Source organism: Peromyscus maniculatus, chromosome 4 (genome assembly GCF_049852395.1).
Source record: "Peromyscus maniculatus bairdii isolate BWxNUB_F1_BW_parent chromosome 4, HU_Pman_BW_mat_3.1, whole genome shotgun sequence".
NCBI classification, from domain to species: domain Eukaryota; kingdom Metazoa; phylum Chordata; class Mammalia; order Rodentia; family Cricetidae; genus Peromyscus; species Peromyscus maniculatus.
This window is the reverse complement of record NC_134855.1, coordinates 28,476,504-28,491,398: the sequence shown is the minus strand read 5'-3', so window position 1 is coordinate 28,491,398 and position 14,895 is coordinate 28,476,504. Positions and strand designations below refer to the sequence as shown.

Here is a 14,895-nt window from a genome sequence, read left to right as displayed (position 1 = left end):
CGTTGTTTTGCTAAATGAACATGGGGTTTAACTGTCTTCTAAATATTTTTGTTTATATCCACAGGTTAGTCTTGTTCTCAATCTTTGTCAAAGACATTATCTTATCTCATCTTATCTTATATTGGGCAGAAGAGACTCCTAACTGGTCAAGGTGCTGAGATTAAGTGACTATGAATGTTCAGCCCTAAATTAGACATTGATATCAATACCCCACATACAAAGCTCAGAGAACATTGTAGGTGCAAGGGCAGAAGAAATGTAGGAGACGGTAAGTGAAGAGCACTGTGGAATTCTATCTACTGTACATGACATGGCTAATGTACTCAGGTACTACGGCTAGCTGCACAAAAGCAAGCCAGTCAACACTCAATAATGGATGGGAGAGGGCCTCATGAGGTTTCACCACTATATGAGTTGCTACTAGTGACTGATGGCTGCTGAGGGAGAGACTGTCATTTATTTTTTCAGGGCTGTAGCCGGTGATAAGTTGCCTATGATCCAGAGGATGGTCCCAAAGCCATGTGCATGCTGGCAGCACTAACTGGACCTGTGGGTTAGGACAAAGCACAAAAGAAGGCCTGAAGTTGGGGAGATAAAGCATTGGGGACAACGGGTGGGTAACAAGAGGGGGGCTGGGGTTGAATATGACCTACATACATTGCATACCTGTATGAAATTGTCAAGGAATAGATTAAAAACACTCTTTAAAAAAAGAGAGAGAGACACATCTGACAGAAGCCAAAACAGAATCCAAGGGTGGTGGAGGGCATGCTAAAGACGTTCCATAATCATAATGGCACGGGGAAAAACAGTGCACACTTTGTACATATTTAGTATTCATCTTTTCATCTTCGTGGTACAGCTGTATGATTAATTGTACAGCTTTACTCAGAAATGCTGTCAGAATAAAACTTGAGTCTTTTGTACATTGTTCTTTTCCAAAGTATTCTCCCTATTAATATAAATGTTTCAGTGTTTTGTTAAGGATGTGTGTGTGTGTGTGTGTGTGTGTGTGTGTGTGTGTGTGCATGTACTTGAAGAATTATTTGTATTTCAACTGTCTGTGGCTTAATGCAGTCTACTGTCTAAAAAGAAGGGGAAATGCATAGCTTGCAGGTTTGTTCTCTCAACCTGGGTTTATGTTAAGGTAGAAGCAGGGATTTTCAAACAGAGTGAATTTCTAATCAAAAGCCCCACAGGTAACACACTCTTCTAGGCAAAGGGCAAAGAAATGGATTGTCTTGCTGTAAATTCACAGAATCTTAAAACCAGGAAGACCTCAGACATCAGCAAGTTTGGTATTTTATGTTGCACAAATCACTGGCCATGAGGACAAGCACACATAATGAGTAGCACTGTAAGGCAATCTAAGGGATTCCTGGTCCCAATAGGCCTCCTTGAAGATATTTGCTATCTGCATCCAGTTACGAAAAGTCTTACAACTTAAAAACAAAGGAATAAACAAAAGGGGTGTTTTAACTTACGCTTTTCCAGGCACACTTGTCTGTGACCACTGTAGATCATGGCCTTCCATTTCAAGATGCCGGTCATGCTAAGAGACCAGATCCACCATTACACGCTTTTCTACTTCCTGCCACACCCCATAGGAGCTGCAGCTGCCTGCAGATCTTGCTCTGGAATGCTCATGTCAATTTTACAAATGAGAAAACTGAAATTCAAAGAGGCTAGTGGGCTTAGCCAAAATCCTTCAACTGCTCAGTAGTGACCAATTACCATGGGAGCTTAGGTAAGAGTGAGAAATGAGTGAAAATCCCCACATCCTTCCTTTCCATGGCCTCTCACCAGAAAAGAGTGGCCTCCTGTGTCTGGCCCATTTCTCTTGCTTAGACTCAGTCTCTCAACCTTTACTTCTTGTTAGATTCCTGTTTTCCAGCTTAGATCCATCCACTAAGGAGCATGCTCATCCAGACTTGGGAGTTGGGACAGGGGTTTGTCAAGACAGTAGTTCGAATGTGGAAGCAGCAAGACCAGAGAGATGACACACTAAGATAGATGGGTTTTGTAGTTCTCCTCATGCTTATTTGTTTCTAGGGTTTCCCTTGGTAGCCTCAGATCAGAAAGTTTCATTAAACTGACTATAAAGCAGGTGACACTTACCGCTGTCTGTCACCTGTCCAGCAGCTCCTTCTCCATACTATCTCCTTTCCATTTTGTCCAATCATACCTAGTTCTTGGTCACGCCAGGAGAGATCCAAAACCCACACGCAGAGTCACCCAGAAGCTAGAGAAATCTACTTTGCCTGCTGTGTCTTCCACATGCCATAGCATTCTACATTCCTTGAATGTGCATGGCCTAGCTGAAAATTGTCCCCTCTGGCAAAGGTCTCTCCAGCACAGCTCCCAAACCAAGAAAGAAGTACCACTGTAGACAGCCTTTTAAAATGCTATTCCACTTTATGAGACCGGTCTCCCTTCATCTGGAAAGTTCAATCTGAAAAGCCTCGGGGAGGGCGGGAGGGGGGGGGATGTCTTCCACATCATGATGTTTTCACTTATCTCACACACCTATGTTGAAAAATAACAGCAGTAGCAAGAAGAGGAGTTCAGTTCTGCATCCTCCCTCAGAACTGATCGGCCACACATCACCAGATGATCCTTAAAACATTTCAGTTGGCCACAGTTCCAGTCTGTGACAGTGAACATGAACAATGAGATGGTAAACAGATCTGGTCTTGTCTAGGTCTCTGTTTTAAAAAGTACCTCTGCCATGTGCATTATTCCCTCTGACATGGGGAGGAGCTTCACGAGAGGTGGTTCTTGGAAGAGTGTTCAAGAGCACAGGACAATGTACATCTTGTCAACACAGAGCAACCTTGCTATAGCACCCTCTATTTTATCTAGAATCAAACAGCCGACATCATCTGCATTTATAACTCAGAAGTCCCCATGTGACCTAGGAATATGGGTAAAGTGAAGATTTTGTAAAGAAATTACAAGAGAATAATTGTCTGAATGGAAAAGAAGGTCATTATTGTCTTCTTTGAACTTTTAATAGAAACTGCTTACACAGCTTAGCATGGTTTGGGATAAAGTACAATACAGCCTGGTTTTATTTTTATCTGTGAAGATGTCAGCTGCAACTTTCCAAAGTCCTGATCGCAGGTGACTCACAGCCTTGAGTCTGTTTCCTATACCTGGAAGGTATTCCTAGGACATAAAGGCTGGAAGGCCCAATGGAGCACCTCCATGGCTTGTGAGACCCATCTGTTCTCTTGGACATCCAGAGGACACAATTAGGTGGCAGCTGCCATAATATACAGAACCCACTCTTCCCATCCTTTCTGATGGCTGCTGGATCTGTATGTTCTTCTCTATGAAAGTTATTATTCCAGTTGGTGTCTTTACTGAAGGCTTTGTATGTGCCAGACAATACGTTCAGGCTGGCATCCAAGAGAAACAAGTCACTATATAAGTCCTTAGATTGAATGCAAAGAGAGATAGAGACAGAGAGACAGAGAGAGAGATTACAATAGCGTAAAACACAGGGATATGTAGACGAGTTTAAACTGACACTTATGGGGGAATCAGGAAAAAAGGCTTCTTTGGGGAGGGGCACTGGACTGGGGAAGTCCTTATTGAAGGATAAAGGGCTCATCAACTAGAAATGATAAAAGGGCACTCCTCAGCAAGAAGTACATCTGAGAGAACAAATCAGAAATACTCCAAAAGGGGCTGTCAATTCCCCGAGTTGGGTGACTGGGATTCTGCATTAAAAAAAAAAATTGATAAAAAGAAAGTGTTTCTATGAAGTTCTACATAAAAGAAAAAGCATGTGTTCCTAATACACTCCTTTGATCTACAGAAAGTCACTACATAAATGTCAACTATTACTTTTATGCAAGCCAGTATTTTAAACGGCAATATTTGAGAATAATTTAGATTTTTTTTCTCTCCAAGACAGAAACATTCTAAGAAATTCAATATAGTCCATATGGATAATCAAGTCAGAGAATGGCAAGATTCTTACAAGAGAAAAAGAAAAAAAAGTTTCCAGGAAGATGTACAAGACCTTCAATTATTTACTGTAGATATTGTAGCCAGTTGGACTGTGTGCCCAATTCATGCTTCACTTCCAGTCCATCAGAACTATTTCACTAGATCAGCAGAAATAGGAAGTTTTAAATGTCAAAAGATATTATGTGTTTCCCACTCAGGTGGGACTTTAAAGTTTAATTGCCAAGCCCCCTGACTTTATATTTGAGGCAATGAGGTCCAGACAGTGGGTGACCAACTCTAAATGTCAGCCAGCCAGTAAAACTGGAGGAAAAGAACTCGCTGCAGGCAACACATGAAGCTAGCTGGTAGAGCCAGCACGGGAGCACAAGCAAGCCTTGACCCCCAAACTTGCACATGGCCCAGATGCTATGGAAATTAACACCAGTGCTCACAAGTGGGTGCAATGCCGAAGATGAAGAGCTTCAGAGACAGACAGAAAAGGTGTGTAAAAATTCAAAGTGAAAAGTGTATACGTTACCTGAATTTCTGGCTCTCGCACAGGAACAGGGATTTCTGGATGTCTAGAAAGGAAACTTAAATATCATACACAATTGCTAATATTAAACATCTGGGATGGAAAAGAACAAAAATAATGTTACAATCTTTTCTTCTGCTTCTGAGACCATTAAAATGATAGGAAAATTGAGGTGCACTTCAGATGTAGGGCCCAGAGGCCCATGGGCTGGAACTAACCCATATGACCCCTCCCTGAGGACTGGCTTTTAAGGTGCCATTCAAGCTTCTGAAGGAGGAAATCCGCCAACAGTCCTACCCAGCTATGATGCCTATGAGCCACAGCCACCGTCTTGGCACCGTAACCCTAAGGACGCAGTAGTAACACACATACCGTGGTGGTAACCAACTGCTCTCCGATTGACTTGAGACCCTCTCGGTTCGTACACCCACAGAGAAGGGTAGTCTTCACCCTCAGCAAGGAAATTTCTCTTTGTAATGGATGGAGACCTCTACAGAAAACCACAACCAATCAAACCACAGCGTTGTGGAGTTCAGTCCCAATGGATACGTTAGAAAACAAAACAACTCCTACATCTAAGGTTTAGGGAACAATGTGGAAGAGAAGGAGAAAAGACTCTAAGAATCAGAGGATCAGGGAGTTAGCTGTGAGACTGCATCTCCTAGCAATGTCAGAAGCTACACCCATGGAGTCTCACCAACATGACTGCCTAAACATGAGCTAAATAAGGACGCCACCAATAGATATGCTAACATAGATGGGGAAAAGCCCATGAAGTCTCAACCCTACACAAGGAAGTACAGGCAACTGAGGAAAGCTGGAGTGGGAGATTTGGTCTTCTAGAGGGAAGAGCACATCAATTGGTATTCCAATACCAAAGATCAGTCCTGAAAATGTACAAGTAACATTATATAGGCTGAGCAGGATATATTAGGAATATACATATATGTGTATATATGTGACAATCATTAATGAAAAAAAGAGGCCATGAATTTGAAGGAGAACAGGAAGGTTAGATGGGAGGGTTTGGAAGAAGGAAAGAGAAGGAGAAATTATGTAGTTAAGTTATGATCTCAAAAAAAATTAAAAGATATATTTTGAATGTTCATCCTAAATCCTACCTCTCAAAGAGATTAAATGCATTGCTATTTAATCATCTAGAATAATCAAAGATATTCCCACTGATGGGAAGCAATTTCTTTTTACTTTTTGAGGGTTTCTTTGTGCAGCCTTGGCTGCTATGGAATGAAATCTATAGACCAGGCTGGCCTCGAACTCACAGAGAGCTGCCTGCCTCTGCCTCCTGTGTGCTGGGATTAAATGTGTGCACCACCACCACCTGGCAGAGTAATTATTTTAAAGAAGAGCAGAAATGGGAGAATAACACAAAGGCTCTGGGTTTACCTCCAGCATGGGGAAAAAGAAATCCCAAATCAAGCACAGGTAAGTGTACAATCCTGGACTTGAGAATTCTTATGTCTGAGGCTTACAAAAGCCCTAGAAAAGATGAAGACTTTATACCTAGTATTCATTTTGACTAACAACCCATTTTGTGGTAACTATTCATAAATACACTAAAAAGCTTTTTAACCTAAATGTTTCTCTGTATCCTCTTATCCAGGGAGAACAAGGATAAGCAGATGGGAATGCATGGCAGGAGCCATGGAATTAAATCATATTTAAGCTCATACTTTCTAGCTAAATCCCTGGTTTGCACACAACAATGGGCATGCTTGTTTTACTTTTTATTTTTTATGGGAAACAACCCAAATTCATTCTACTTGCAACTAAGTATACTACATTAGAATCCGACTTTACGAATCTGTCTAGATCTTCTAATATAGCAATCAAGAAAGGGAAAAAAGGTCAAAGGTACCTAATGGGGCATCACACTTAGGCATTCTCTGAAAGCCATGAGTCTCTAAACTTGGCATGCCCGTTGTGGGTAGGAGGCTGGGGAGACTTATCTGTGGAGTTGTTATAGAGATCTTGGTATCTAGGAGAATGAGGCTTCTAAGTCAGATGATCTTTCTCTAAGCCAGTCCAACATGGCTGCCATATCTGCCCCTCCAGCTTCACTGTGTGGATCATTTCAAGGACTCTCAAAAAGGAATGCCTATCCTAGAGCCTTCTGGTTTACACAGTGTCTGGGATGGCCTACAGGCCTACAGCAGTCTTGAAGTCTCATGAGTTGGACCTCTAACAGGTAGTAGAGTCCTGTCCCTCAAGCCATTGTCTCTCTTAGCCAGCATTCTCAACATTCTATCATCAGTTAATAACTACTTAGCCCAAACCCTCGCTCACAGTCCTGGGCACCCACTCTCCCCTTGTGTGCTCTTTCTGACTCCTTGTCACCCAGTTTTCTGAAGTGACAGGAAGAGTGGCATGTCATAACATACACAGCAAATTTTATATCAGAACAAGATGAAAAGCTTCATTTCTTCTGCTAAGAGTCTTTCTGACAATATCTGGAATATTATTTTGACCACAATCCCTTATTAAGTTGATGTGAGAGAACAAAAGGACTCCTGAATCCCTTGTAGGGATCAAGTATTAATATCTGTCTTAATCCATCCACGTTGCCATAACAAAATGCCTTAGACAGTTACTTTGCAAACAAGTGGAATATATTGCTCAGAGATTTTGAGGGTGGGAAATCCAGGATGAAGGAGCAAGCAGATGTGCTGCCCGTGGAGGGCTCCTGTTCTGCCTCTCAGACCACACCTTGTTGCTTTATCTTCACATGGCTGACGGGCAAGACACTCTCTTCAATTTCTTCTGTGAGGGCACCAGTACATGGGGGCTGGTCACTAAAGGCCCCACTTCCTGACACTACCACATTTTTGGATTCTGACACATAGATTGGGAAGGGTACCAATATTCAGACCATCAAAAATCAATAATTAATAGCTAATAGCTTGAATGCTCCCTTCCCAAAACTTGAGTTTACCAAAAGAATCAAGAGTAACTGGACAGGTATATATACTGGGAACCAGTGTGGAAATGAGGTGACCCCAAACCAAGGACTGAGGGACAAACAAATCCAGACCAAAGAAAGTACCAGTTATGGAAACTTCAAAGAAGAGAGGGTTACAAATGGCAGGAGATCAGAAATCAAAATTATGGTAGCGTCTACAATGACCAACACCAGCCACTTTCATGATACAAGAAAAGCCAGGAAGATAACCAGACACAAGACTAAATCAAGACCAGTGAACCATGTTATGCCAGAGGACAGACAGCTCTCTGAACTCCTTATTCACATTGCTGTGAATCCCTGAGGCTTTCAGTCCCTTCATTCAATTCAGAACACTTGGCAGTATTTAGAGGTATCTCTATGTACCAAGGTGAATATTAATTCCTCTAGGAGGTAAGAAGTAGGTTGGCTCCTGTTTTCACTCTTGGTTCATTCATTACATTCTTGGTTCTTCATATCTTAAGAGTCACAGCAAGCAGAGTCCCATTAGATTTTGGCCAGCTGTACTATCTACAGACACATTACTGCTGAATAAAAGCCACAAAACAGTCATTTCAACATGCCACTCTTTAGAGAGAAAGAGCAGGTGGGCAGTCAAACTCACAGCCACGGATGTTCAGAAGGCAGGAAAAAAACGATCCCCACTCAAACAAGTCTTTCTTTATAGTAGGATATCATTAAAATCAACTGTTATAACAGTGCACCTTTTTTTCCCAAAAAAAAAAGAGTTTCTTTATAAGATCAAGGTATCACAGGTACTGGAGAAATTTTTGATCAAGGACAAGGACATGGCTCAGTGGATAAGAACATCTGCTTTGCAAGCATGTGGACCTGAGTTTGGTTCCCTGTCACTCATGTAAAAGGTCAGTCAAGGCAGTGCATGCCTGTAAACCCAGCATCTGTGGGTAAGCGGACCCTGCCTAGCTTAGAGAGCAAGCAGTATGTAAGACCCAATCTCAAAGCAATAAAGCAAAGGGTCATAGAGGAGCTCTGTCCTCTGCACACATGCAAGGGACACACACATACACCTGCACACTCAAATGTTAACACACACACACACACACACACACACAACTAAAGTTTTAAAAAGATAAGAAAAATCACCTGAAAACCTGCACTATCCAGAGATAGTCATTGCTGCTATTTTGAAGGGTTTTCTCTACATTGATAGGTGAACATACAAAAAAAAATAGATAAACTCACTCATTACATACTTTTAAAAATAGCACCACAGCAATGCAGTTTTATAAGCTTCTCTTTTCTTCACAATGACTTGAACATTTTTATTAAAAAGGAGAGCAATGAGATGCCACCGAGTTATGCTGTCAGCTGCCAGGGACAGACTTTAAAACCACGCCCCGTAAGCACACCAGGAACTGCTTTTCCAAGTACACTTATCTTCAATCTTCCATTCTGACTTAATCTTATGCTTTCTTCCCACTAAGGTTGTCCTTTAGGTTGGTCCCATAGAGTCATGTGAGCAGTGTGCCCTGACCATAAGCATGGCTATCACCTGTACACATCTGCAACAGTGTTAAACATGACCGTGTCCAAACTACTTCCTGGAAGAGCCTACTTGTCCACTCAGAAGTGCCTATTGATCCTACTGCTTGTTTCTTGGCGCATTTCCCATTCCTAACAAAAGGTTGTACACAGGGAAGAAACCGGGACACGTCAATTAATAGGGTTCTCTGAAAGCTTTAAAAAGTACATTTTCTATAACCTTTCAATGACAAGCCCATTTTCCTCCCCGATTCCTGCTCCTAATCCCCCTTTTTCCAAAGCAACTCATTATTTATTATCACCTGTTTGCTCTTAATACTGATGTCCCTGTCACACACTAGGACTGGTCTGATGTGATGGCCCAAGGGCATTTCCTGAAGGCGTTTTCCTAACAGAGGTCCTGCAGGACACCAGCTAATACCCCACTAGTGCTCTGAAGAGCTCTCTTACTAACCAAGTCTCTCTCACACACTAGGGGGCCAGCCATCTGGCCTGGGTGATTTATCTGTATCTAGCCTGTTGATCAGGTCTGGAGCATTCTGAGCACATGGCACTTCTTGATCTATTACCTCCAGTGTGTGAACTGCTTGAGGGAGCATGAGTGCAGGAATCTTACTCAGCAGAACCAGAGGCAAAGAATTCATTTACGCTCTACTTTATTTCTCTCGGCCTCTGAATATATATTTGGTATAGAAAAGTCAATCAGTCCCTCACTACACAGCATCTGTATTTCAAAACTGTTCCAGACATCTATCCCAATGACCCTTTTCAAATTCGTGTCCTATTATCTCATATCTATTGTACATCGACTATATCACCCTTCATGGTGATTATAATAATAACTTAATAAGCCAGCCCTTCAAATAGTCCCTGTCATTACATGTACTTAGGCACGCTCTTCTTTACTTTTCCCCTACGTAGCCCTAGTTTTAAAGCACTTGAGTCTAAGACCTTTATTTTTCTTACTACATTTGGGTACCTATAAGGTCATTTACACATCCTCGGGTTTCTTGTGTTTCATTTGATCTTCAAGTATTTCCTTCACCTCCACACTGTGCCAGCACTGAATTCCCTTTTACAGAATGATTATGTATTGGACCTCTGTCTTCGGCATGCCCTCTCCCATGCTGACCTAAAGCCGCTCTACGTTACATACTACAATCTGTGTTGAATTGTAGTCGCTGAGTGAACAGCTTCTGAATGAAGGCATGGTACCAAGAGCTACCAGCCATGGGGCATTCCTAGGCACCACAACCCATGCTGGAGACTTTCTAGGCATTCCATGCAATTGGGGTGCTAGACTTCCCCTTCAGCGGCACCCAGAACAGAGCTGCCACAACCAGAGCATCAATAAATAAATACTTCATGAGCAAATCGAAAAACAGCATGAAACAGGTTCGTTTTTCAGCATTGCAAGGAAGTTGAAATACAGAGATGTCTGCTCACCTTCTGAAGACTCACAGACCATGATGCCAAGACTTGAACCCAAACCCCACACAATTTACTAAGACTTAGTACCTGTAAACTCAATATGCACCTACATTAATGCAAACAAAATTAACCTCATAAATCTCAATGAACATTGTGGCATATCCCAAGTAAATATTCTGAGCCATGGTTTTCCAAGAAAAGATCTACAAATGCTGGGTTTAATAAATAACCAGACAGGCAGAAATCTGTCAACAATCGATGCAAGTCAACATGTGTTCTCTTCCATCGGTATCTTCTGCTGCATCTCTCCGGGACTTTTCGTTGCTGGACAGTTTTTTCCTATAGCAATTCTGGGTTGATCTGAGTCATAAGAATAACAGAACCGAAACAATCACTCGTGATTTCATTGTAAATTGTCTACAGAACCTGTGAGGAATTTCTGCTTACAAAGAAGAAAATGCAAGTGCTTCTCAGCCACCCCTGGCACTAGCTGACCACCTGATTTTCCTGAGACACTACCGACGTCATTCGTAAGGGTTTAGCTGCTGGTATCTTAATCAGCTAACTGGTGATCCTTCCTTAAAGCCATTGTTAGCTTTCTTCTTAACTCTTCCTCAGTCACAACCAGTGGAAGTTAAGTGACAGAAAGCAGAAAGCCAAGCCTTTCAGCAGTGGTACATAATGTCCCGAAGTCATGGGCTAAATAATCAAAAGAGGTACAAAAATCAAAGATCAGCAAACAGCAGAATGTAAGTCATGAAAGTAGGAATTCAAAAACGGGATGGAGGACAAGATATACAGATGATGTAAAGGAAGAATTCTGAAACTTAATTTGAGCTCTACCATTCGCTTTGGAAAAATCAATCTGAGAAAGCCTCAATTGTTCCATCTGGAGAATGGGAGTGATCTAGTATTACTTCCTCACAGATATTTCAATGTATCACTTATACTATACCGTATGATACAATATACACTACCATTTTTAATCTGTCACACACACCTTGAAAGCAGTCCCATTCATGCACTTTACACTATACACATTCACCTTACAAATCTTATCAATAGCTTCAAATTGTAGCCCCATGAACCATGTCTACCTTTTTGGGCGGGTCAGGAAAACATTTCTGGTATTTTTAACCCAAGGAACCAATATACAATTCATAGTGAGCTTTGTGTGCCTACATGCTTGGAAAGCTACCTTGTGTTCTCAGTACCAGAGTGCTATAAACTGCTGTTTAAAAGAAGAAGCCTCTTTGAAGTCCTCCTTCAGTCAGTTGCCTCTGGATGAGATAGATACAAAATAAACTGAAATGGGATAGATGTTTTACATTTAAATGGGTTCAACATTAATGTACATTAAACAGCTTCATGGGCGATTACACAAATACCTTTTGCAAACTGGGTATACGTGAGCACATATAACCATGTTGTCTATAGAAATCAGGAACAGATTTAGATTTTTAAGCAGCTACTTAGAGTTCCTGTCACTCAGAAGAAAACATAATGGCTTTAGGTAAGTTGCTCTAGTGTCTATGATGGCTGTCCAGAGAAGCATACATCAAATCATGAGTCAACTTAACGAGAAATTAACTTAACTCTGAAGTCCCTCTTCTCCCACAAAGAAAACTGTATTTTGGAAGTCACACTTTGGGTATTCTACCAAAGGGACAAGCATACTATTCAATGTTGTTCAACAAATCGCTAACACAAATAGCTTCACCTTCCCCCAGAGCCCTCAAGTTTAAACAAGTCTTTGTTGGTCCCAAGAAACACATTGATTGTCATCCTAAAGATACCTGTGACCATCCTGAATAAAACCATGCCCAAGCATCAAGCTTTTGAAACAGGGGACCAGGCAAGTGACAGAAACAGGAGTCTGTGGAAGGATGAAAGTGTCCTATACCAACAAATAGAGCGCGTTCTGTTGAAATTAAATGCTCAGTCAAATAAGAATCGACCCAACTACTGTAACCTGAGAAGTGGACAAAAATCAAGTCTAAGTGAAGTCCCCACTCCCTCTTCAGGCAGTTCCCACTCGGGGTCGCCGGAGTGGGTGGTCTCAGGGCCCAGCAGCAGGGCGGTGCCCTAACACGCCGCGCCTCCCACAGTCGCCTCGGGTGGGCAAAGCCGGGCAGCAACACGTGGGGCGCGGCTACTCCACCGCCCGGGAACTCACTCCAGCGGGAGTTCCCGGTGCACGCTCGCTGGGCCGCCGGCAGCCCGGAAAGCTTCCCTAGCCTTGAACTTGGTAGCTCCTGACGTTTGCATCCCTCCGTGGCACGCGCGGAGCGCACTCCCGACCCTCCCGCTGCGCTCAGCATTCCTCCCGCCACGGAGCTCAGTGGCCGCGACTCCGACCCCGCAGGACAGTCCCGGCCGGGGTGGCTACGCCTGGTCGCCTGCACCCAAAGCCTCCTTTTGTGCTCCCCCGCCCCGGACGGTCCCCCTCATTCACTCACCCGGGCTGCACGCGTCCCTACCGCCAGAGGCAGCCCGCTGCCCCATCCCACGAACACTGCTGCGCCCCTCGCGTGTGCAATGCGGAGCGCCGCCCGCGCGCGGCCCGAGCCGGGAGCGCAGCAGGAGAAGGAGGGCGCGAGCGCGGCGGGAGGGACGCGCGGGGCGGCGGGGGGCGCGCGCCACTCCCACTCGCGCCCGGCCTCGAGGGTCGCGAGGCCAATCAGCGCGTGCAGGAGGAGCCGAGCCCTCCGCGGGACTCGTTCATTGGCCTGGCGCGCACCGCCCAACGAGCGGGGGACCCGGCCCCGCAGCCAAGTCTGCAAACTCGGGCTGACGACCGCCGCTCACAGGTGGCGGAAAGGGCGGGGGGGGGGACTCGGGACCTGTCGGGGAAGCGGGTTCCCACGGAGTGTCCACGGCTATCTGTTTGCTCAGGTTGCCGGTCTCTTCCTGTGCACGACCCCCTGCCTACCGCTAGCCGCGCAGCTCACCATGGCCAGCAGCCACGCGTCGTCGCAAGCACTGCTGAGCACAACGCCCAGGCCAAATCTCACTCCCAACTGTCCCCTGGGGCGAAACGCCTCTCAGTCTAAGAGCTGGAGCTCCAAACCCAAAGCCACTTGACTTTTGCAATGGAGAACACAGGCTGTGGGCTGGAGCATGAGAAGCAGTCAGGCAGGACTTGCATTGGACATGGGAAGTAGAATTGTAGAGGTTGAGGAAAACCCCTGAGCAAAATTCTACAATGTCAAACCATTCTCTAAGTAACACACACACACACACACACACACACACACACACACACACACACACACACACACACACACACACACACGCACATCAATGCCCAATTCTCTCTCCCGAGACTCTCTGTTCCTTAAGAACCGTGTTTAATACTCCTGGATTTCTCAACCTGGGACCCATCGCCACACTCCTACTCACCCAGACAGTTCTAGGAGATGATGAAGAGCTGGGGTGACCAAAAGGAAGGACCCTTAGGCTGGAAGCTGGGGACCAGACTCCTGCCTCTGCCTAGCCTGTTTGTACCTGGCCTGTAGAGCTGCCCTTAAGAAAGCAGTCTGCCCCCACTGACAGCTTTAGTCCATCTTGGATCTTCTTAAGTCCTTTGGAGCTCTATTTCTAAAAGTGTTTTTAGACCTCCTTCCTATATACCCCTGCCTCTTTCAACATAAAATCATACTTTTCCTATAATGTCTCCTGGTCTCACGCTCAACAGCACCATTTGTAAGAACCAAAAGATATTTTGATTAACAACTTCAGGACCTCAGCATTTTTTTCTCAATTTATCTTTGTGCACAAGCTTGCTCAAACTTACACAGGCTCGAAATTCAAGTCCACGAAAATGAGTGTCCTATATAACCTTTTGGCAAACAGGAGATGCTGCTGTCTTTGACTTCCCACAGCTTAGCATTTGGAATTTGCATATTACAAACTAATCAAAGTGAATCTGCCCTTTGCCCTTAGTGTATGGATAGGTTACACCTGCAGAACAGAATACGTTATTAATGAGAGTGTGTCGGGGTGTTGCCACCTCCCAGGGAAAAACTTCTGGCAGATTGGGAAAAAAAAAATCAGGGCTGGGGTTTTAACTAATAATAGAACCCTTCCCTAGCATACAAGAAGCTCTAATTTAATGCCTATCACCACAAAAATCAATCAATCAATTCAGTATATAGAATACATTAGGTAAAATTTTAATGTTTGAATTCTAAATAATGTTCAGACTGGACACAGTGGCTCATGCCCTAACCCACCACTCACAAAGCAGAGACAGGTGGTCATTATGAGTTCAAAGCCAACTTGATAAACATGGTAAATTCTAAGCCAGCTAGACTACATAAGAAACACTGTCTCAAAAATAAAACAAGAAGAAGAGGAAGAAAAGAAGTTACCACCATTGTTCAGTTACAGTATAGCAGTTTTTATGCTAGAGGGTAGAGAAATGGAATCCACAGGCTGATTTTTCTAATATATTTTAGAACAAATAAATGACATGCATATACAATGCCAC

At 43.7% G+C, this 14,895-nt stretch overlaps 1 protein-coding gene across 1 annotated transcript in view; it reads right to left on the bottom strand.

The window, feature by feature from the left end:
• The window catches only part of Lypd6 (LY6/PLAUR domain containing 6), a 134,024-nt gene extending 121,049 nt beyond the window's left edge, over positions 1 to 12,975 (bottom strand). The window contains exon 1 of the mRNA XM_006974284.4: positions 12,863 to 12,975. The gene's annotated coding sequence lies outside the window, so the exon portion shown is untranslated. The remainder of the gene's footprint in view (positions 1 to 12,862) is intronic.
• Between the last annotated feature and the right edge of the window lie 1,920 nt (positions 12,976 to 14,895).